The sequence below is a fragment of the Dasypus novemcinctus genome, chromosome 1 (genome assembly GCF_030445035.2).
Source record: "Dasypus novemcinctus isolate mDasNov1 chromosome 1, mDasNov1.1.hap2, whole genome shotgun sequence".
NCBI classification, from domain to species: domain Eukaryota; kingdom Metazoa; phylum Chordata; class Mammalia; order Cingulata; family Dasypodidae; genus Dasypus; species Dasypus novemcinctus.
This window is the reverse complement of record NC_080673.1, coordinates 177,887,955-177,911,726: the sequence shown is the minus strand read 5'-3', so window position 1 is coordinate 177,911,726 and position 23,772 is coordinate 177,887,955. Positions and strand designations below refer to the sequence as shown.

The following is a 23,772-nucleotide window of genomic DNA, read 5'->3' as shown; positions in this document are numbered from 1 at the left end:
TATCAGTAAAGCAGCCAGAGTGAAACTTTAAAACAGAAATTCCGCCAATGGCCTCTCATCTCAGAGTCCACAGGAATCAAGATTCCTAAGAATGGCCTACCAAGTTTACGTGGTCTGATCCTTACTGCAACAAACACATATATCCCTTACCTTTCATATATCATACCCTACCATTCTTCCCATTTCTGTTGGCTTCCTTGACGTTCTTCAAACCCACCTTGTCATGAGAAGCAATCTTTCCCCAAATAGTTTAATAGTGCGTTGTCTCTGCTCACTAATGTCTTTGTCATCCCCTATGGTTTATTCTGACTATACCCACCTAATCTTCACCCCTTCATTCTCCCTTTTTCATGCTCTAATTGTTTTTTTTTTTCCCATAGCTGTTCTTACCTTTTATAGTATGTAATGATTTAATCTATTTATTTTGTATCTCACAACTGCATGAAAGTCCCATAAGACATGTTTTTCCCTCTGTTCACTAATATATTTCCAGCTTATAGCAGCATGAATGGAATATAGTAGGTACCCAATAATTTATTTATAGAATGAATTAAGAAATATCATTTTCCTTGTTCTTTCCATTTCCTCCATGCTGCTCTAAGAGTTATTCTGCCATTTTTCTTACTTCTGACTGTATTAATCTCTGGTACATCATCTATTTCTCTTTACTACTGTTTGATCTCTTGAAACTATATAAATGGCATGTGACTTTGGGATATCTACTATTTGAACATGTCAACCTATCCCCTTTCCATAAAGGTCTTCAGTCACTCTTTCATTTAGCTTTCTCAGAAGTCCTCACCTCACCTCCCAATTAGAGACCTGTTTTTGTGGAGACTTTAGTTAGCCAAAACATAGCAAAACACAAAAGAAACAAGTTAAGTGCAACATACTACACCAAAACTTTTATTTATTACCATTAGTCAAGTCTCTCCAGAATGTTTATTTATTATATGTGTTTCTTACTTTCCATGTGAATTGTCTTTTCCTCTCTCCAGCACATACAGGACATCTAAGATATAATGTTTGGGTGGCATACTTGGCCCAGTGGTTAGGGTGTCCGTCTACCACATGGGAGGTCCGCCGTTCAAACCCCGGGCCTCCTTGACCTGTGTGGAGCTGACCCACGTGCAGGGCTGATGTGCGCAAGGAGTGCCATGCCAGCAGTGGTGTCCCTCGCATAGGGGAGCCCCTCGCACAAGGAGTGCGCCCCGTGAGGAGAGCAGCCCAGTGCGAAAGAAAGTGCAGCCTACCCAGGAATGGCGCTGCACATATGGAGAGCTGACACAACAAGATGACGCAACAAAAAGAAACAAGATTCCCATGCCACTGACAACAACAGAAGTGGACAAAGAAGATGCAGCAAATAGACACAGAGAACAGACAACTAGGATGGGGGTGGAGAGGGGAGTGAAATAAATAAATATCTTAAAAAAAAATAAGATATAATGTTTGCTATAGTGAATACATGAATAAATTATTTAAGCATGTTCTTATAAATTTTCATTTCCTCAATCTCAGCATTATAGTTTTGTTATTTTGAAGGGAGCTGGTGGTCCAGATGGCTCTTACTCCTTGGAAGTCATGTGGACCATGAAGTACGCCACCATTTTGCTGTAGCCAAATGCATTGTGATACCATGAAATGAGCTTTACAATGTGGATGTTGAGAACAATGCCAACCTCAGCATCAAAAGTGGAAGAGGGGTTGTCACTGTTAAAGTCACAGGAAAAAACACGATCCTCATTGTAACTCAGGACGCCTTTCAGGGGGCCATCTGATGCCTGCTTTACCACCCTCTTGATGCCATCATATTTGCTGCTTTTTCCAGTCAGTAGGTCAGATCCATGACAGACACATTGGGGGTGGAGAAGCAGAAGACCATGCCAGTAAGCTTTCCATTCAGCTCAGAATGAGTTTGCCCACCACCTTGGTAGCGCCAGTGAACACAAGGATGATGTTCTGGGCAGTCCCACAGCCTTCGCACTACATCTTCTCAGAGGGGCCATCCACAGATTTTGGGTGGCAGTGATGGTGTGAATAGTGGTCCTGAGTTCCTCCAAGATGCCAAAGTTGTCATGGATGATCTTGGTCAGTGGGGCCAGGAAGTTGGTGGTGCAAGAAGCATTGCTGATGATCTTCAGGGAGTTGCCATATTTCTCATGGTTCATGCCCATTGCAAACATGCGGGCATTGGCCAGAAGGGCAGTAATGATAATTCTCTTGGCACCATCCTTCAAGTGATCCCCAGCCTTCTCCAGGGTTGTGAAGACACCAGTGGACTCCATGACACATTCAGCACCAGCATCATCCCATTTGGTGTTGGTGGGATCTTGCTCCTGGGAGATAAGAGATGGAATGCACATAGATGACAAGGTTCCCATTCTCAGCCTTGATAGTGCCTTTAAATTTGCCATGCGTGGAAAAATACTGAAATATGTAGACCATGTAATTGAGGCCAATGAAGGAGTCATTCACAGCGACAACCTGGACTTTCTCACAATTCACAGCAGCCCTGACAACCTGACAATATGGTCAAATCCATGTATTCCAACCTTCACCATTGTATCTCAGGGGTGCGGCTGGCACTGCGCAAAAAGCTGCGACTCTCTGTCAAACAGGAAGGAGCAGATAGTTATCATTTTTATTTTAATTATACATTGTTGCAACTCCTATCCCAAGCAAGAATTTCTTCCTATATTGTCATGTGATCAGTGATCCTGATTCTGCTTACCACTTTGATCACTACTACTTTCTTCAACTAAGGAGTCACTTATTTTTGACTCTTGGACTGAAAAGAATTCCAACCTGCTTATTCTGTATATCTAAGAAATTTATCCATGTCCTTTGCTTACCTCAGTTCTTATACTCATTTGATTTAAGGTATTTGACTTCAAATTTATTTGGTTATATCTTATTTTAATCAAATCCAAAAACTCAACCCACCTTTTTCATTTGTGACCCTCTACCTTCTAGAATATTCTAGAATATTCTATAATTTTGGACATATTTCCCAAACTCATAATGTTTATAGTGATTAAAGTCACACCTGAAATTCTATTCTTAACTCTGTTTTTTTAGAATAATAATGATGAATACAAATGGAGTCTGCTTCATCTAAATAAAAATATCTTATCCCACATTCTAAACAGAATCCCCACAAATGTAGTTTTCAGTACCTGATAGTAACAATATGTGTTTTAATTCAAATATTTCTTAAAATTCTTTTCAGCTATTCTCCTGCCCAGCATTTCAAACTGATGATGATTTCTTTCATAAAACGGATTATATGCTAACATGATGAACATTATTCTTTGCAAGCAGAAGTATTGCCTGAAAGAGATAAATGTACAATGATTATGATTATTTAAATTAGTGGGCATCTTATATTATCTTAATAGAATGGGAAAATTAAAGGCTGGTTCACCTTAGGAAAATCAGAGCTTACAAAACAGATAATACAAGAGATGGTGGTTATTATTAACATTACAAAATTACAAAAGAATTTGTTCCTTATAAAAACTAACATCATGCTTTTCATGTACATAACCAGCTTATAATTCTATTTTAACTCAAATTTTGAAGAATGTATCTATAGAACAATTGAAGACTTATCCATAACCTTTCTTAAGATGTAAGTGAACCACTCATTTTTATTTTTTCAAATAATATTCAGGAAAAATGTAATGATTAATAGTAAGCTTGAGTTTGAAGGACGATATTTATAGAAAATAGTTTTCCAAACTCTTATTTCTTTGCAAAATCAGTTTAGTAAGTAGCATCAAACATTTTATAAGTGAACTAGAATATAACAATAAGAGGAAGTTTAATTTTGGCAAACTTTGAGATCCTTAAGTTTTTAGTGGGGAAAGTTTGTTGTGCCATCACTTATTCAATATTTCCACATAACTTCCATTTTTGGGTAAGTACCTCATTGGATGAGCCTGACTGTAGGGAAGGGGTAGACAGAGTAACAATTACTAAGTCAGCAAATTCCATTTCTCCTTCTCTTTTTATGGCCACCATGAACCCAGGAGGCACAGTGATTTTGTGCATAAGTTGTCTCTGCCTTGGACATTCACATATAAGATCTTTGGAGCTTTGTGGGAATGAAGCAAAGACAGAGTAGAGAATTTATTCACAACTTTGGCAAAACAGCAGCAGTGTCAAGGGTCTAGTGGCAGAGGTGCCTGCATAAGCATTCAACTGTATTTATGAGACCATGCTTTGCCATTGTCTTACCAGTTCTAGAGCCTATAGGACGTGCTGTCAATAATTTTATTTTCTGATAAAATTAACTGATAAAATTTCTGTCTGATACCAAGAATCTTCTTCCACCAAAAAAACTTCAATTTTTACCCAGCTAAAATGTGTACTTGTATATAATGTTGTGTTTAAAAATACTATTCCTACATCCTTAAAAGATTTAAAAATTAAATTTGTTCTTCCTCTTTTCCTTCTTTTGAAGGTAAGAAAGAACATCCAGAAAAATATAGTAATCTTATTTCTTGTTATATAAGCAGCTATGTTTAGAATCAAGAAAAAGATTAGGTATCCTGGTTCCATTAGCATTTTACATTATTCCACATAGACTGATACATTGTACTCCACATTATTTAATGAAAGTTTGGATTAACAATATGCATGAAGGGGTTTACTTAACTAAAGAATGTTCATAATGTTAGCAATTTTAGCTAACTTTATTGGTTGTTTGATTTTTTTTTTGCCAAGAGATAAGCATTTAGCAGAATAACTCTAGTATAGAGAAAAGAATCATGTTTTATGTTGTTAGGAACCTAAAATAGGAGCCTAAAATGCATCTACTAAAAAATCATACCCAACTTATGTGTAGTATACATAGTTTTGCAAATAAATCCTTCATAATACAAATGTAAACATATACAAGTATGCATAAATAATTATAAGTAATAGAAGTATATATTAAAAATAGATAAATGGAAAATATAATTATTGACTTTAGTTGTATAAATTTGAGAAGCCACATAAATTTGAATTTGTCAATGCACTTGAACAATACAAAAATATGACTGGACTCAGCTATATTTTATATTAAATGTGATATTAAGAAAGCTATTCTTTTTCTTATCACTATACCAAAGTCTTTTTGTATTTATTGATTCAACAATAACAGATGATTAGCATTTGCTTTCATTTTCTTGATCTTATCTTCTCAGAGGAAGAACATGGCAAGTAAATGGAAAAATAAGAACAAATTTGTAAAATTATAATAGGCATTTTTTGTGTGTGTGTGCTGTCATTATGCTATTTAGTATTCCAAAACATTTCCTATTTTCATTGAGTTCCTCAATGGGTGAGATGTTTTAAGAGGCAGAATCCCCTTTCTGAAAGCCAAAAAGGTGATTTGTCTCTCTGAATGCCTGCATGCACCAAAAACAGACAAAGGTTTTGTGCATGGCAAGGCTCTGCCAGTTGGATGCTCCTACGATTATTATGGATAAATTTGAATATATGAAAAGAAAAGTTATTCTGGGAAGTTGGAAAGTGAAGGGTGGGTAATAAGCGCAAAAAGTAAGGTTTGTCTTGATGCAAAGGATCAAATATTATTGTCAATATAAGCAATACTAAATTAGGGGACCTGATTATAAGTACTTAAATTGCATGTAATTATCTCTGCATATGAAATATTTTACCAAACAGATACATACCACTGTTTATAAATTCCAATATATTATTTTAAATTTTACCTCCAAGTAGTAATCCTAAGTGTTTTCTGTTATTTTCTTCCAAGGGACAGTAAAGAATATTGTTCCAGAGCAAGGGCTCTGGAATTATACCCCCAACTCTTTCAGCTTCAAATTCAGTCTCTGCTACTTCACAAATTACGGCACTGAACTAGTGATAATTCTTACGTGATGCATAGTCTTCCTTTTTATTTTTTTTATTTTTTATTTTTTTTGTCTTTATTATTTTTTTAATATTACATTAAAAAAATATGAGGTCCCCATATACCCCCCACCACCCTCACCCCACTCCTCCCCCCATAACAACAATCTCCTCCATCATCATGAGACATTCATTGCATTTAGGGAATACATCTCTGAGCACTGCTGCAGCTCATGGTCAATGGTCCACATCATAGCCCACACTCTCCCTCATTCCACCCAGTGGGCCATGGGAGGACATACAGTGTCTGGTAACTGTCCCTGCAGCACCACCAGGACAACTCCAAGTCCTGAAAATGCCCCCACATCTCATCTCTTCCTCCCATTCCCTACACCCAGCAGCCACCATGGCCAATTTCTCCACACCAATGACACATTTTCTTTGATTACTAATCACAATAGTTCATAAATAGAATACCAATAAGTCCACTCTAATCCATACTCTATTCCTCCATCCTGTGGACCTTGGAATGGTTGTGTCCACTCCACATCTATATCAAGAGGGGCCTTAGATTCCACATGGATGCTGGATGCAATCTTCCTGCTTTCAGTTGTAGGCACTCTTGGCTCCCTGGTGTGGTGTGGTTGACCTTCTTCACTTCCATGTTAGCTGAGTGGGGTAAGTCCAATAAACCAGAGTGTAGGAGCCGAAGTCTGTTGAGGCTCAGGGCCTGGCTATCACATGGTCAGTCCAGAGATTCAGGTCCCCTGAGTATATATTAAACCCAAGCACCAACTACAGTTCCGATAAAAGTAACAGGAGAGGCTTGTGAACAAAAGATCACATTTGAGTCCAGCTCCATCACACAGAAACACAAACTCCAAAGTAGGGCCAACTGACATGGCACTGAATTCCATCTGCCATAACCATAGAATCTGTGGGTCTCTGTAGCCCTCAGAAGAACCAATACACGGGGTTGTATCTACTTTATCTGTCTCTGGAACTCTGCTGAGGTATACATAAAGGCAACCCTCTGATAACCTCCCAGCTCTTTTTAGAGACTCATAGCCATATAAACTCATTTGTCCTCTCCATTTCCCCCTTTGATTCAGGTCAAAAAGCATTTTTAACTCCTGGTATTATATGTAGATTGAGATATTCTGCTGGTCTGAGTTGACCCTTTTATTCAAGGTTATTTTCTAGCTACATCATCACCTGGTACTTGGTAGTAATCCCTTGGCACCAGGGAGGCTCATCCCTGGAAGTCATGTCTCATTCTGGGGGGAAGGCAACGCATTTACATGCTGAGTTTGGCTTCAAGACTGGCCACATTTGAGCAACAAGGAGGCTCTCAGGAGGTAACTCTTAGGCATCCTGCAGCTCTAGGCTTGTTCTTATTTCAGGTGCACAGGCTCACAAGCATAGTCATTAGTATAAAGAGCTCATTGTTGGACCTTCCTTCTTTTTTGGTCTTTGCCATTGCACTTGGAGAATTGTTGCTTTTCCTTTAGGGACTGTGATAGAGCTCCCCTGGCTAGGAACTCAGCACCCCCTCAGTTGTTGTTTTTAATTGTATCCACTATGAAAAGATCCAAACATTTTTATGTACCCTGGATATATGCCCTGTAGAACTCCCTGCCAACCATGCGTCCCTGTCAATAACATCCCACACCAGTATTCCTCCCCTGCCATTGTTGAACCTCTCTGTGATTCAAAACTTCTTCAAAAGTGAAGCCCAGTATATTGCCAGGTTCCATTAATAGTAAAATGAAATATAGTGATGAGTTAAAAGGTTAGATATAGAATACATACTAATTTAGAAAAATTAAGGTAAAAGTAAATTGGGGTATCAAAAATTTTAAAAATGCAAAAGCTTTATTTTCGATGTTTTGTCTTCCATCACTACAATAAGTGTTGCCCTGTATACACATTTGCAAGGCAACTACTTCCATCTTTTCCTCAGTGTCTATGTCCTATCTGTTTCTTCTCTTTTTTCTAATTATTAAGCTTCTCTTCACAAAAGTTTTAGATCACAGTAATTCAAATATACAATATACAGTACTCCCACATATCCAACATAAAACCTTTCCCCTTCCACAAAAATAATCTTTTTACGTATTCATTCTATATTTACTGAAACTGATGTACAGATATTGAGACAATAGCTTTCAAACAAGGGAACATTTGGGTTTACACTGTGGTTTATATTTTAGACTATACAATTTTCTAAATTTTTAGTTACCTTATGTTTTACATTATGATTTACATTTTAGCCGATCAGCCTCTATATATTTTACATGTCTTATATTCATCCTTGCATACTCTTGTGGAATATTACTATTGCCCATAGAGTTACACTGGTTCCATCTATTCAATACCTCTTTCCCTCTCCCCTTAGGTCCCACAGTGACAGTCAATAATCATTGCTTGAAGGGCCTTGTTCAGAGATACTTGCAAGAGTGTTGAGGGCTTGACATGCTCAACTGCCCTAATGAATTGGGAGTCATCATTTCTCTTGAGAAATACAATTCCCTCTATTTGAGGGCATCAGTCCTCCCCAGGATGTGGGTATACGTTCACTCTCATTATATGGGTCTCTATCCAATGATATAACCCACTATGGCAAAATGAGCATTCACATACTCCCTAGGAGCCTGTCCTGCATCAGATTATCCCCTTTAGTAAGAATTAAGTTATTTAATATAGTCAATGTGTTTAGAGTAGTGTGTGGCATTTAGTAACCATTCAATGTTATTTTTATTGTTCATAGTATTAGCATTATTTCAAAGATATTTATTCCCCTACTTTTATTTTTTATATTTGAACCTTCAAGTCTCTCTGCTTCCACCACCAATGTATTTTGTTCTTCCCAAAGTATTATATATATCCAAAGAGCTCCATAAAATTCAATGAGGGTATCAGGTAAAGATGAAAAAGGGACTTAGTTTGCTAAAACTGCCATAACAGAGTCCTGCAAATTGCACGGTTTAAAACAACAGTTAGGGAGAATTTGTCAGAGTTAGCAGAAATCTGAAATCTGTAAAGGACAATCCTTCCTTATCTCTCTTTAGCTTCTCTTCTGTTGCCTGAAACGCTTGGGCTTTAATCTCTGCCTGAGTCGTTACATGGCATTCTCCCCTATGATCTGTCTGTGTCCAGTTCTTCACTTCTTATGAGGCCGCCAGTCATATCAGACTAAGGTCCACCTTACTCCACTGTGACCTGATTTTAACTTGCCTGATTTCATTGGTAACAAACTTATTTCCAAATAAAGTCATATTCTGAGTTACTGAAATTAAGACTTCAACATATCTTTTTAGGGAAAGCAATTCAACCCATAAAAATAGTGAGAATAAATGAGGCTTGAAAGGGTTCTTATGAAGAAGCTATTGAACATAAGACAACTCCTACTAAAATGAATTCTGGTAACTCTTATATTTTAATTTCAAATTCATTTTCCTTTCACCCTTTTTCAGTAATTTAGTTAAATCAATTAATCCTCCCATATCCTGGTCTGTTAAAAATTCATAGAGGAAAAAAAAAACTCTCTTCCTAATCATCTGGAGCCTTACATCTTATCTTTAATAGGAGGGATTTCTGATGGTTACTTCCTTAAAGACAGAAATACTTATATTATAAAAAAAAGTTATTCAAAGATTTTGATAAGTAAGACAATCTTTTCTGTCATGATAATGAAAGAGCAAACTACTGATTGGCCTTGACTCTGAGGAATTTATAATCCCATGTAAGAAATGAACCATTTATTCTTATTTGGGAATGAGAAAATTATAGCAATGTACATGTTTCCATTTTTACTAAGTTTTCAAGAATGAGTATTTTATTTGTCTACCTGTATATATAACTTTATATAATATGAATTAATTTGAGTCAATGCTGAAACTACACAACTGGGAACAAGATTTTTTTAATTGATAGGAGAATCAGGGGAAATAAATAAATAAGATAAAACCGAAGTATTACAGATTGAATTGTTTCCTCCAAAAAGATACATTAAATTTGTATTCCCAGTATTGCTGAATGTGACCTTATTTGGAAAATGAGTCATTACAGATGGAATTAGGCCAATTAGAATGAGGTCACGCTGGAGCAGGATAAGTCCTTCATTCAATGTGACTGATACCCTATAACAAGAGGAAAGTTGGATACAGTTTATTGGAGCTGTAGAGTATATTTTCCCAAGGCTCCCCCATAGCTACAGGAAAGAGGGAAAATAGAAACAGTTACATTTGGTAGAGAGCCAGGTACCTTTTTGTTTGTTTATTTCTTTGTTTGTTGTGGTACTGGAGGCTGGGGTTTGAGCCCTGGACCTCATATGTAGGAAGCCAACACACTCAATCACTGTGGTCAGCCTCATCTGCTCACCTGAGTTAGTGTTTTCATTTGTTGTTGTTGTTTTTTAAGAGACATGGGAACCAAACCTGGGACCTCCCCTGTGGGAAGCAGGCGCTCAACTGCTTGCTCGACATTCACTCCCTAAAGCTAGGTTTTAAAGCTACTGGTCTAAGATACCCTCTTAGGGTATCTGCAAATTTAAAACTGCAGAAGCTTTGGGGAAAAGATCTCTGTCAAAGCAGAGACACACATACACACGTGTAAATAAAACTAAAATATAAACTTATTAAAGTTCACATTCCTTCTACTGAAAATGATGTATCTCCTAACATTTTTCCTTAGTAAACAAACCAGATCTACTTCGTGCAGGGCCAAATACATTGTTGGAAGAAAAAAATTCTTCTAAGGTTTCTAGGCAAAGTCCAAATAAAGAGGAAAAGGATATGGTCATGAAATAAACAGAGACGTTTATACAACATTAGCTATGTAAATCAGGAAAAATAAAATCTCACTAGAAAGATAAGAATAGCAAAAGAAACATGGACCAGTGGAAAATTATGAACATAGTACATGTACTAGTAATATAAGTTGTGATGAGTTTCATGCCAGTTTCTGAAAGTGTGTGTGTATTTGTATACCACACGTTAAAAAAAATAAAGAATTAAGCAGCGAGCCATAATATCATTCCTTTGTTTTCATAATATAGTCATTAAGCCTAAAATATATGTATTTTAAAGTAAAAAAAATTAAAGTAAAGTAAAGTAAAAAAAAATTTTAAAGATAGAGAGTGTAAGGAATCTAATTTGCATTCAAGTAAAAGTTTCACCTTAGTTCATAGAAAAGTTAAAATAAATAAAACAAGTAAAATTAGTTAAGAACTAATTATAAATAAATGTTTAAAGTGAAAGCACATTACTACTAATAATAAAAAGAATGAGAAGGAAAGGGTACCAATGAATATTTAACTCATGGGTAAGATCACAGACAGAGAAACATAAAAATACTGAGCAATATTTTCAGCAATCTTAGAAAAGTAGAACAAAGTATAAGGGCTATCAATTCTCTAAAGAAAGTTAGCATGATATATAAATATATATATATATGTATATATATCAATTCAACAAGAAGACATAGCAATTATAAATATTTATGTACATAAGAATAGTGCTCCAAATATGAAGGTGGACCCCTACCTCACAACATATACAAAAATAAACTCAAAATGGATCAAAGACCCAAATATAAAATATAGAACTATAAAATTCCTAGAAGAAAACATAGAGAAGGCTCTTCAGGACTTTGTGTTCAGGAATGTTTTCTTAGACTTTACACCTAAAGCACAAGCAACAAAACAAAAACTAGGCACATGAGACCTCACAAAAATTAAAACTTTTGTGCATCAAAGGACTTTATCATGAATGTAAAAAGACAAATGAATTCAATGGGAGAAAATATTTGGGTATCACATATCTAGTAAGGATTTAATATTCAGTATATAATAAACCCCCTAAAACTCAACAATAAAAAGACAACCTATTAAAACAACCTATCTAAAAATGGGTAAAATACTTGAAAAGATATTTCTCCAAAGAAGAGATACAAATGTCCAAAGAGTACATGAAAAGGTGTTCAACATAACTATTACAGAAATGCAAATCAAAACCACAATGAGATTTTTTTTTACCCCACTAGAATTGCTACTATTAAAAAAACAACAGCAATAGAAAATAACAAGTGTTGGAGAGGATGTGGCTTGTGGAGAAATAAGAACACATATTCATTGTAGGTGTGTATATAAAATGGTGCAGCTGCTATGGAGGAAAATTTACCAATTCCTGAGAAAGCTAAATACAGAATTACCAAATGACCTGACAATCCCACTTTTAGGTATATACCCAAAAAATTTGAAAGCAGGGATTCGAACAGATATTTGCACACCAATAGTCATAGCAGCATTATTTACAATTGCCAAAGGATGGAAGCAAGTGTCTAACTTATGAATAGATAAATAAAACATAGTATATACATACAACGGAATGTTGATCAGTTGTAAAAAAGAATGAAGCTCTGATACATGCAACAACATGGATGGACCTTGAGGGTATGTTGACTGAAATGAGCCATGCTCTATGACCTAACTGATATGAAATAATTAGAATATGCAAACTCATAGAGTTGTGATCTAGAATGTAGGCTAGGAAGGGAATGGAGAATTAATGATTAAATTGTACAGTTTCTGTTTGGGATGATTGTAATGAATGGTGGTGGTGGAAACATAACCTTGTGAACATAATTAACAGCATTGAGTTATATATGTGACTATTGTTCAAGGAAAATTCTAGATCGTATATATGTCATTAGAATAACAATTTTTCCCTCAGCCTTTGACAATGTTGGTTTATTTCACCCATGGCTCAGTGGAGATCAAACCCTGGTGCAAGTCAATTGGTACCTCTTTAATCACAGTCATTGACGATAGGTTAGAGATAAAACTCAAAAAGAATCACTAAGATGCATGAGATTTTCCCTGGAATTCATTGAAGAGAGACTGTCTTTTTCTTACTAAAATAGACATGAAGAAGTTATTTCTAAGAACTGTCCTCAGTCATGTTGGAGCTATAAGAGAAGAGCTTGCCTGAGAATAGAGCTTGCAATGGAGAAGTATGGACAGGAAAGAAAAAGGTGAAGCTGGGACTTAAACATATCAGCTAAGTCCTGGATTGATATTTTGCAGAAACAAAGATTGACCCATGAGAAAATGAGTTCCCTTCTGGACTTAAGTTAATGTGATGTGGTTATTCTGTCTCTTTCAACACAAATATCCTTCTGTACAGCTGATATATACTACCAGTTGAGATAAATAAAACTTTGATTCTCAAGAGCATTTTATAAGTGAGCATGTAAAGAAATAGAAGTACTTAAAAATTAAATGACTTGCCTTATTAATAACAAGGGATGACAGAACCAAGATTTGAATCTCTAAGTGAAGTCTTCTTGGTTTTATAAGGAAAATTCCTGGAAATATCAAGCATATTACATCTATTGTTTCATTCATTTATTTGGGCATCCATTCCACAAAAAGGCATCAAATAACGTCTGCTTTCCAGTATGGTATGTGAAGAGCTTGGAAGTCATCACTTCCATCCACTCAAGAAATATATGAACAAACTGAAAATCAACAAATTTTGTTAAATCCATTAGAGAAGTGAGCTCACAGAGAAAACCACTGTCCCAAATAATGGAGAAAGAAGCAAATATTGAAATTCAGAGACTACCAGAAGCAGAAGCTGGTGGCTGGAGTCAGTACTGGTACTGGAAAGAACATTTAAGATATAATTAACAAATCTCTAGAAACACTATATGGACTACATTGAGAATTAAAATTTTCAGTGGCCCAGTCTTAGTGGACCCTGACACATCTAAGTATTTTATCTCCAGGAATCCAACCACGTTCATAGGGTAAAGACTGGTGACAGATCCCCTCATGCTCCAGCCAAGGGAGGTGAAAGATAATCATTCTGAAATGCACCTAGATCATTCTGTCCTCCTTAATAAAGGCCTCCAGTCAAGGGAAACTAATTTCCCACATCCTCACTGATTTGAGTCTTACCAGAGACTAACTGACAAGAGGAAAGGGGAAATACAACTCTCCAGCCCACAGTAACCTTTCTATCTAACCTAAGAGGAAAGAAAAAATCTGAGAAGGACTTGTGAGTGTAATGGCCAGGAACACAGCTTCTCTAAAAGATGGAGACCTAATCATAAAATTATAGAATGCTTGCTCTTTCCTCAGAAGTTAGTACCACATCAACCAGGCCCTTGAATAAAAAAAAAATAGTGAATTACAGCTAAAAGAACTACAAAACCTATTTAAGACCCAATGTCTATTAAAATATAGAAACAACAAGGGATATAAAAACAAGAAGACCAGGGGAAAGTTTGTTCTCTAACTACAGGTACAGCAAACAGTAAACACAACCTAACTCCTGTCAAGGTAAACATAGAAACTCAAACAACAGGTCCATTTACTCAAGTTCCTTTTGCCCAACACATCAAATCCAACTGTCAAGAAATAATAAAAACGCACATTAAAATACAAAAGTCAAACAAGTGTCAGAACTAGACACAGGTATTATAAGATTTTGGACTTAACAGACCTAATTATTAAAATAAATATGATTAATATGCTAATGGCCTTAATGGAAAAAAACAGACAAAATACAAAAGCAGATGGGTAATTCAAGCATAGAGAAGTTATCACTAAGACAAAATCAAAATGAAATTTTAGAAGTCAAAACACAGTAATAGAAACAAAGAATGCCAACCATAGGCTCATCTATAGACTAAACATAGGTGAAGAAAGAATCAGTGGGCTAGAAGATATGTAAATAGAAACTTTCCAAATTGAAAAGTAAAGAAAAAAAAAAGATTGAGAAAAAGATCAGAATATTCAAGAAATGTGGGACAATTACAAAAGGTATAACTCTGTGAAATGGGAATATCAGAATGAGAAACAAGAGAGAAAGAAAACAGAAGAAATATTTGAAGTAATAATGGCTAAGAATTTTCCAAGATTAATGACACTATTTTCCTGTGGCTGCCAAAACAAAGCAGCACAAAATGCGTAACTTAAAACATTCAGCAAATGCTGTTAAATAACAGCCTCACATTTTGGATGCTAGAAGTCCAAAATTAAGTTGTTGACAAAGACCTGTTTCCTCTGTAGTCTGCAGAGCTCTGCTGGCAATCCGTAGGATAATTCATTCTTTGCTCTGTCACATGGCAGGCTTCTCTCTTTCTCTCTCTGTCTCCTACTGACTACTTCCAAATTTGATTTCCTCATAATTTCATCTTCTTAAAATTCCATCCCCTCATAACTTTAATTACATCTCCTTACAAGTACACAAGTTTGGCTTCATCCTAACATCTTCAAAGATCTTATTTCCAAATAGGATCACATTCATATATTTTTGGGGGGACACAGTTTAATTCATTACACATACCAAACCACAGAGAAGTAAAGAGAACACAAATCAGGATAAATGCCAAGAAATCTACATCTACCCCATCATGTTCAAACTGCAGAAAATCAAAGACAAATAGAAAATTTTGAAAGAAACCAAAAAGGGGAAAAGAAAATAACTTACATATTGAGGAATAAGGATAAAAATTACAATACTCCTGAGACCATGCAAGCAAGAAAAAATTTTCAATATTGAATTTTGTATCTAGAAAAATAGTCCCTAAATATCAAATAAGAAAAATAGACTGAATAACACAGTGAACCCAGAGGAGGATGATAATTGTGATAGATGGTACAGATACAGAAATGTCCTTTGTGAGCTAGAGCAGATGTACATCACTATTGTATGGTGGCAGGAATGTGGAGGAGTATTGGAAAAATACAACTGGTGTGACAATGGACTGTGGTTAACAGCAATACTGTAATATTCATGCATCTATGACAAAGAAGTACTGTGCTGATAATGGGGAAGTGTATTAGTTAACCAAAGAGGTCCTGATGCAAAATACCAGAAATTGGTTGGTTTTTATAGAGGGTATTTATTTAGGGTAGGAATTTACAGATACCAGGCCATAAAGTTACTTCCCTTACCAAAGTCTATTTCCACGTGTTGGAGCAAGATGCCTGCTGATGTTGGCAAGGGTTCAGACTTCCTGGGTTCCTCCCTTCCTCAGGTTTCTTTTTCCTGGGCTCAGTGTTCCTCTGTTTCTGGGGCTTGCTTCTGTTTCCTCTGCTAGTTTACTTCCCGGGGCTCCAGCATAAGCCTTCAGTATCAAACTCTAACATCAAAAACCCTCAATTCTGTCCTTTGCTGTGCCTTTTATCTGCGAGTACCCATCCACCAAGGGGTGAGTACTCAACACCCTACTGACACAAGTTTTACTTAAACAAGTAAACCTCTGAATCCAATATAATCTCATATGCCCTGAGGAAAAGACAGTTTACAAACATAATCCAATATTTCTTTTTGAAATTCATCAATAATATCAAACTGCTACAGGGACTATGGAAAAAGTGAGCCAAATATACACTATGGACCATGGTTGGTGGTAATAATCTGATGATATTATCTCATAATCTGTAACAAATGTTCTACCACAATGTTATTTGTTGACAAAGGGGTATTGTATGGAAATTCTACACATGTGCATGATTGTTTTTAAGTTCACAACTTTTGTAATAAAAATATATTTAATCATAGATTTCACCCATGTGGGCATTGGCTCACAACCATCTTCGCACTTTCTATTTCCTGTAAGCCTATCTTCCAAACTCTAGCTCTCTAAGATGGCTTGATTTGCTTAATTCATATCGGAGAGTTCATGTAGTATTTGTCCTCAAGATTCATCCATGTTATCCCATGTGTTAGTACTGTAATTCCTTCTTACAGCTGAGTAGTATTCCATATGTGTAAACTACAATGTAAACTATAATCCATGCTGCGTAGCACTGCTCCAAAATGTATTCATCAAATGCGAGGAATGTACCACACTAATGAAACAAGTTGTTGATGTGGGAAAAGTGGGAGGTGTGGGGAGTGGGGCATATGGGTACCTTCTATATTTTTTAATGTATCATTTTGTATGATCTATGTACCTTCTAAAAACAAATAAAAATATTTAAAAAAAAATAATAAAAATAAAAAAAAGAAAAATAGAGACATTTTTAGAAAAATGATTGAAGGAATTGGTCTACAGTATCTATCTTGTAAGAAATTTTAAAGATGTTTTTCAGAAAGAAGGAAAATTACAACTTAATTTATAATTAAGGGAGACCAACTTAAGAAGGGAAAGATTAGAGAAAGAACAACTCCAGGCAAAATGAAACATTTAAATTTTATTATTCTTAACTGATATAACAGATGACAGTTTGTTCAAAATAATAATATCAACAATTCATTTTATTGATTATAATATATATTATACTTTGGTTTTAGGGTAAATGAAATAAATGACAACAATATTATAAGGGACAGGGGAAACAATTGTGAATATTCTATTAAGTTACCTGCATGACCCATGAAGTAGTACAGTATTTTTTAAAAGTGAACTTAGATTAGTTGTAGATGTATATTGCAGACTCTAGGACTACCAATGAAAGAACTGAATGATTTAAGTAGACTCTGGACTTACCATATGGCTACAATATTAAGGAAGTGTGGTATTTACAAATAATGGACATATAGTTTAATGGAACAGATAGACTGCCCAGAAACAGATTCCTCACAGATACACTGGACTGATCTTTGACAGAGAAACAAGGACAATTCTTTAGAGAAAGGGTAGTCTTTTCAACAAATGGTGCTGAAACCACTGGACATCCACATGCAAAATAAAATAAAATAAAATAAAATAAAATAAAATAAAATAAAATAAAATAAAATAAAATAAAATAAAATAAAATAAAATAAAATAAAATAAAATAAAATAAAAAGCAGATCTTAACTCTTACATAAAAACGAACTAATGTAAAATGCAAAACTATACAATTTTAGAAGACAACATAGGAGAAAATGTAGGTGACTTTGGAATTGGTTGTATTTTTTAGATCAAACGCACAAAGCACAATCCATGAACAAACACAAATGAATTATAAGTTGGACTTCATTAAAATTCCAAAGTTCTTCCTTCTGAAAGATCCTATTAGGAAAATGAAAAAAAAATGCTTCAGACTAGAAGAATATATTAGCAGAACACATATCTGTAAAACGACTTAAGCCCAAAATACACAAAGTACAATTAAAAATCAAAAATAAGGGGAAAAAGGAATTAAAAAATAGGTAAATGATTTAAACAGATTTCTCACCAAAGAAGATAGGGCAAATAAGCTCATGGAAAAGATACACAATATTGTATGTCATTCAGGAATTGCAAATTAAAACAACAATGAAACACTATACTACACACCTATTAAATCGAAAACACTAACAAACCAAATGCTGGCAATAATATGAAGCAAAAGGAATTTCATTTGTTGCTGGTGGAAATGCAAAATGTTATGGCTACTTTGGAAGACAACCTGGCAGTTTCTTATAAAGCTATTCATACTCTTTTCATATGATTCAACAAACTCACACCTTGCTATTTACCCAAAGAAGTTGAAAACTTATGTCCACACACAATCCTGTACATGAATGTTCACAGTAACATTATTCATAAATGCTAAAACTTGGAAATAACCAAGAAGTCTTTCAACAAGTGAATGGATACATAAACTGTGGCACATACATATGTGGAATATTATTAGAAATACTGAATGTGATATTTTAAAAAATGTCAGTAATCCAATTGACACAAGTATCTATTGAAATTTACTGGCTTCTAAAAGTCATTTACCATGTATTAATTCTTATATTTTTGTATTATTCATTCATAAGCTATTTGATTAATCCATCGGAAGGATTTTAACCCATCTGATGTATGTATGTGTGTTTATATACCTATCTCTATACCTATATGCTGTACTTATATTTTTGTGTGTTTATATACATGCAATACTAAACTTGAGACTGAGAAATTAAAATTTAAAATAAGTTATTTTAAATTAATTCAGAGATATCACTCCAAATGAAGTCACATTTTAAGGTTTTTATCTTTATATAAATTGGCTTTTACTGAAAGACCTCTCCATAGAATAGAAATATCATTATATCATCTTAAATTTCTATGTGTGCTGGTGAGTAAAGAAATATGCTCTCTCTCAGCATTATATTAATTTAGTACTTGGAGAACTGTAACTGTGTTATGGTATAGATCTGCCTCAATTTTATGTGATAATGTTTCAGGGCATCATTTTACCATAAGGCCAGATTGATTCCAGGAAAGCCTGCTGTAGATATGTAAAGCAACCTTCTGTCTCCCATAAATCATAATTTGTGTTCCTTATGTGTGAACAGAAGGTGCAGGTAAACAAAACAGTTTGTCGAAGTTGACTGTTTTTCTCTGAAGTTCCAAATCTCCTCAGAATCTGCTTATTTTAGCCTTTATTGATCTTGGAACTTTTTTTCCCAGATAGAATAACTTCATGGATGGCAATATCTAAACAGCATATGATTGCTAGTTTATAGTACACTTAACTGCTACTACATTTTATCATCTCTTCTGATTTTAATTTGATATTTGGGGGAATATATATATATATATGTATATATTAATTTTAATTTTATATTTAATTATTTTTCCAGTCATTATTGGGCTGTTTTAAACTTTCTCTTGCTGCTAGCTTCAGTTATCTATTGGTCATAAGAAAATACACCAAACTTTAGTAACATTAAATGAAAAAATTATTCATATGCTTACAATTACAACAGGAATTGGGGACAACCTGTTTCTGCTCTATGTAACATCAGCTAGGATAGCTTGTTCAAGTGGGAGTGGAACCTTCATATCTAAGAGGGGTCATATATATTCTGAGAAGGTAGTGCTGGCTGTCACTTAGCTAAGCTGGACATGTAACTAAAGGCCTTGATATTTCTTTACATAGATTACCCACATGGTTGCTTGTGCTTCCTCACAATATGACAAATAGTTCCAGTAGGGAGACTCTCATGAAAGAGTATTCCAAAAGAGAAAGCAGAAGTTGCCAGTCCTTTTACAGGCTTTGCCTGGAACTGGCTGTGATGGTTGAGTTCATGTGTCAACTTGACCAGTTGTTTGGTCAAACAAACACTGAACTAATTGTTAAGATGATGACATTTTGTGGGCTTAAATTATCAGTAAGGTGAGCTTATCTATGGCTTATTACATCCACAATCAATTAAAGAGATTGCCTTCAACCATGAGAGAAGTCCCATCCAACCAGTTGAAAGTTGTAAAAGGAGAAGTGATAATTTCAGCAGTCAAAAGAGAGAATTTCCATTTCTATTTCAACCAGACAGCCTTTCTTGGGGAATTCATCAAAAACTTCATCTGAGATTTCAACCTATGGGACTGCCCTAAGGAATTTGGACTTGCTCATCCACACAGTCATGTGAAACAATTCTTATAAAAATCTCATAATATTTACAAGTATCTCCTGTTGGTTCTATTTCCCTAAAGAACCTTGACAAATACAGCTTTGGTACTGGGAGCAGTTCTTGAGATATGAAGACTCTAATGACTACAGATATTTCTTCCTTGTTTTGAATATTGTAATAGTTAGAAGTTTTGTTTATCCCAGGAAATTTTTCATGTTCTGTGGGTGTGGAGCTGTCTGATTGTATTAGATTCAGTTAAGGAAACTTGATTAGATCACTTTTTAATTAGATCACTTTAGGGCCTTTGATTGGACTATGTCAGTGAGGCATGATCCAGGTTAAATCTCTACTCTCTTGCTGGGGTTTGATATAAACTGAGAACTGAAAGCAGAAACACACAAAGAAAGGCAATCACCAATTTTACCCTAACATGTGACAGCAAACTCCAGAATCTCCTACAGCTCCAGAAAGACAGAGAAACCCTGAGAGGCTGAAAGACAGACTGGAGATGGAATCAGTAGAGCAATCCAAAGTGAAGAGAAGGGAGAGGGGAGCCATGTATCTGATTGCCCACAACTGAGCTTGGAGGGGAAGTGAGCCAGGAAGGGAAGATAGGTAACTCAGCAGGGGTCAGCTGTGCTCTTGCCTTGCCATGTGGCAGGAATCCAAGATCTGCCAGTAGCTGAACTTTGGTGAGAAAGCACCTCTGATGATGACTCAGTTTTGGATATTTCCATAGCCTCAAAACTGTAAGCTTTTACCCTAATAAATTCACTTTATACAAGCCAATCCATTTCTGATAGTTTGCATTCAGAGCCTTAGCAAACTAAAATGAGTAATAACAATAATAATAACAACTAGCAGCAATTAATGCTTACTATACATGAGAAAATGTGTTAATTGATGTACTTGAATTGTGTTCTCATTTACTCTTGGGAAGAATCTTATACATTATATCATTATTTTTTCTCTTTTTAAAAAGGAGTAAACCAAAGATCAATTATCCTAAGTTATTTGTCTGAGGATTCACAACTAGTCTTTAAACTCAGTCTATGTGAGGTCAGATCCTATGTTCCTATAAGCCAATATATGCTCATTGTCTCTACTTCATAAATGACACAGTACTTTTATGTATTTTCATCACGGAAAGAAGAATTTCTTCTTTATAACTTATTTAATACTCCTTTTTTCAAACTATATTTGTGTATATAATTATATATTATATAATATTTATTATATTTTAAATATGTAATATGTCATATTTAATACATTATTTTTTAGTCCTTAGACTTTTTCCACTAAATTAATTTGATTTCCCTTAAATTATGTAAATGTCAATTATAAATTTATAGTGATTGGTTCTTTTGACTATTTCAAATGCTTCATGTACCAATACATTAATATCATATCGAAAAAAGAAGTCTTACTGAGTAGAACCAGAACACAATAGCATTATCATTCCATCCTCCTTCCTCTTCTTCATTGGTTTCATTGGTCTATTTTAATAGAAATTTTAGAATTATTAATATCCACAAAATTCTTCTGAGTATTCGATTGAAATTATCATTATTCTGTAGCTCAATTTGTGGAAAATTTATATCTTTAATTAAGGTTCACCGTTCATTAATATAGTATAGCCTTCCAATTGTTTAAGTATTCTTTAAGTTTTCTCAATAATATTTTGCAGATTTCTTTTAGAAGTTTTGAATTTTCATTAGATTCTTCCTGGCCATTCAATGTGTTTACTGTTATTGTCATATTATTTAATTAAATTTCATTTTCTAATGACTTTTTGCTTATATATGAAATTATATATGTTTTGTTGTTTATGGGTTTTATTGTCATGGATCCTGCTAAATTCACTTACTCAATCTAATACTATTAGGTTCTTTTGAATTTGAATGTATAAGATACAAATCATGTCAAAAGTAACCTGATTTTGCCCATGGTAAGAATTTTAATGGTTTATTTTTCCAATTCTTTACCTTTTAAATTTATTTTGGTTTCCTTAATTCAGTACTTGGGATTTTCAGTAAATAGAATTCATGGTAAGACATCCTTGTCCACAGCCTAATAGCAATAAGAGCACTTTCAATATTTCACCATTAAATATAAATTGTGTTATTGCATTTTGTAGATTTTCATGATCAGATTAAGGAACTTACCTTTTTTATGTTAAACATATTTTTATGGCTTAAGCGTTGAAGTTTAGCAAATGCTTTTGTTCATCTATTGAGGTGATCATATTATTTTCATTCTTTTATTAATGTGGTGAATTATATTATTTTCATTGTATAAACCAGCTCTGTGCTCATTTAAGAAACTTATTATCATCCTTTTCGTATTTTGCTGGATATGATTTGTTATCACTTCGTTGAGAGTTTTGCATCTTGTTCTTTTTGGTGTTGGCATCAAGGATATATTGATCTAATAAAATGTGTAAGAAAGTGTTCCTCATTTTTTAAGCCCTAGAAGAATTTTTGCAAAATGTGTACTATAATTTCCTAAAGTATATGGAATAAAAATCACTGGTGGTGTCACCTGGTTCTGAAGTTTTCTCTAGGAAATGTCTATTTTTTTCAAATTATAGTTTAAATGTCATAACAAAAAGCTTTTCTTACGTTTTCTGATGTATGTGTAATCTACAGTGCTACTCATCTTATTATTGATTATTAGTAATGAGTGCCTTATCACATAATAATTCTCTAAGTCCTTATCAATTTTAGTAGTATTCCCATAGATTCCAATTTTCCTTTATTGATTTTGTCTGTAGTATGTTTGTTTCCTATTTCACTGATTTATACTTATTATTCTTTCTTCTTCTTTCTTTGGTTTGACTTTGCTCTTTCTTTTTAAAATGAATACTCTAGTCATTGATTTTTCATTATTCTCTCTTTTTTTATATGCACTTAATGGTAATCAGCTTTAATGTCCTATTTCCATTATACTATGTTCTAGCTAGCATGAAATTTTATTTTTATATTTTCTTCAATCAATAGTTTATTCAGAAAAATATTATGTCCTTTCCATCATTTTTCAATTTATGTTTTATTAAGTTTCTGGTGTGGCTAAATTCCACTGTGATCAAAGACTGTACTTTGAAAGATTTTAATATTTTGGAATATTTTTGAGAATTTATGGTGCATAAAACTGTGAATTTTGGCAAATATTCTATATTCTATCATGGTTAAGTGAAATGTCTATTAGATTAATATATGGCTATTTGATTTAGTTAACTTTATTGTTTATGTCTTCTATATTTTAACAGATATTTTTTGTGTCTTCAGGTACTGAGAGACATACAATGTCTCCCCACAATGATGATGGACTTTTTATTAGTTCTTTTTAGTTCTGTTATTTGTTGCCTTACATGTTTTGTGTCTGTTATTTGATATATGCAAATTCATGATTATTATATCTTCCAGGTGGCTTGAACATTTTATAATTTTAGCATTCATTGTTTCCTTTATTACTATTTCTTGCTTTAAAGTTTACATCACCTGATATTAGGATAACAATACCAAATTTTTTTAGCACTACCTCAGATATACTTAAAACACCCTCCTTTTAGAAAATG

At 34.3% G+C, this 23,772-nt stretch overlaps 1 pseudogene; it reads right to left on the bottom strand.

Moving 5' to 3' along the window:
* Positions 1 to 1,568: 1,568 nt before the first annotated feature.
* On the bottom strand, positions 1,569 to 2,564 carry LOC101442938 (glyceraldehyde-3-phosphate dehydrogenase-like; annotated as a pseudogene).
* Positions 2,565 to 23,772: the final 21,208 nt, after the last annotated feature.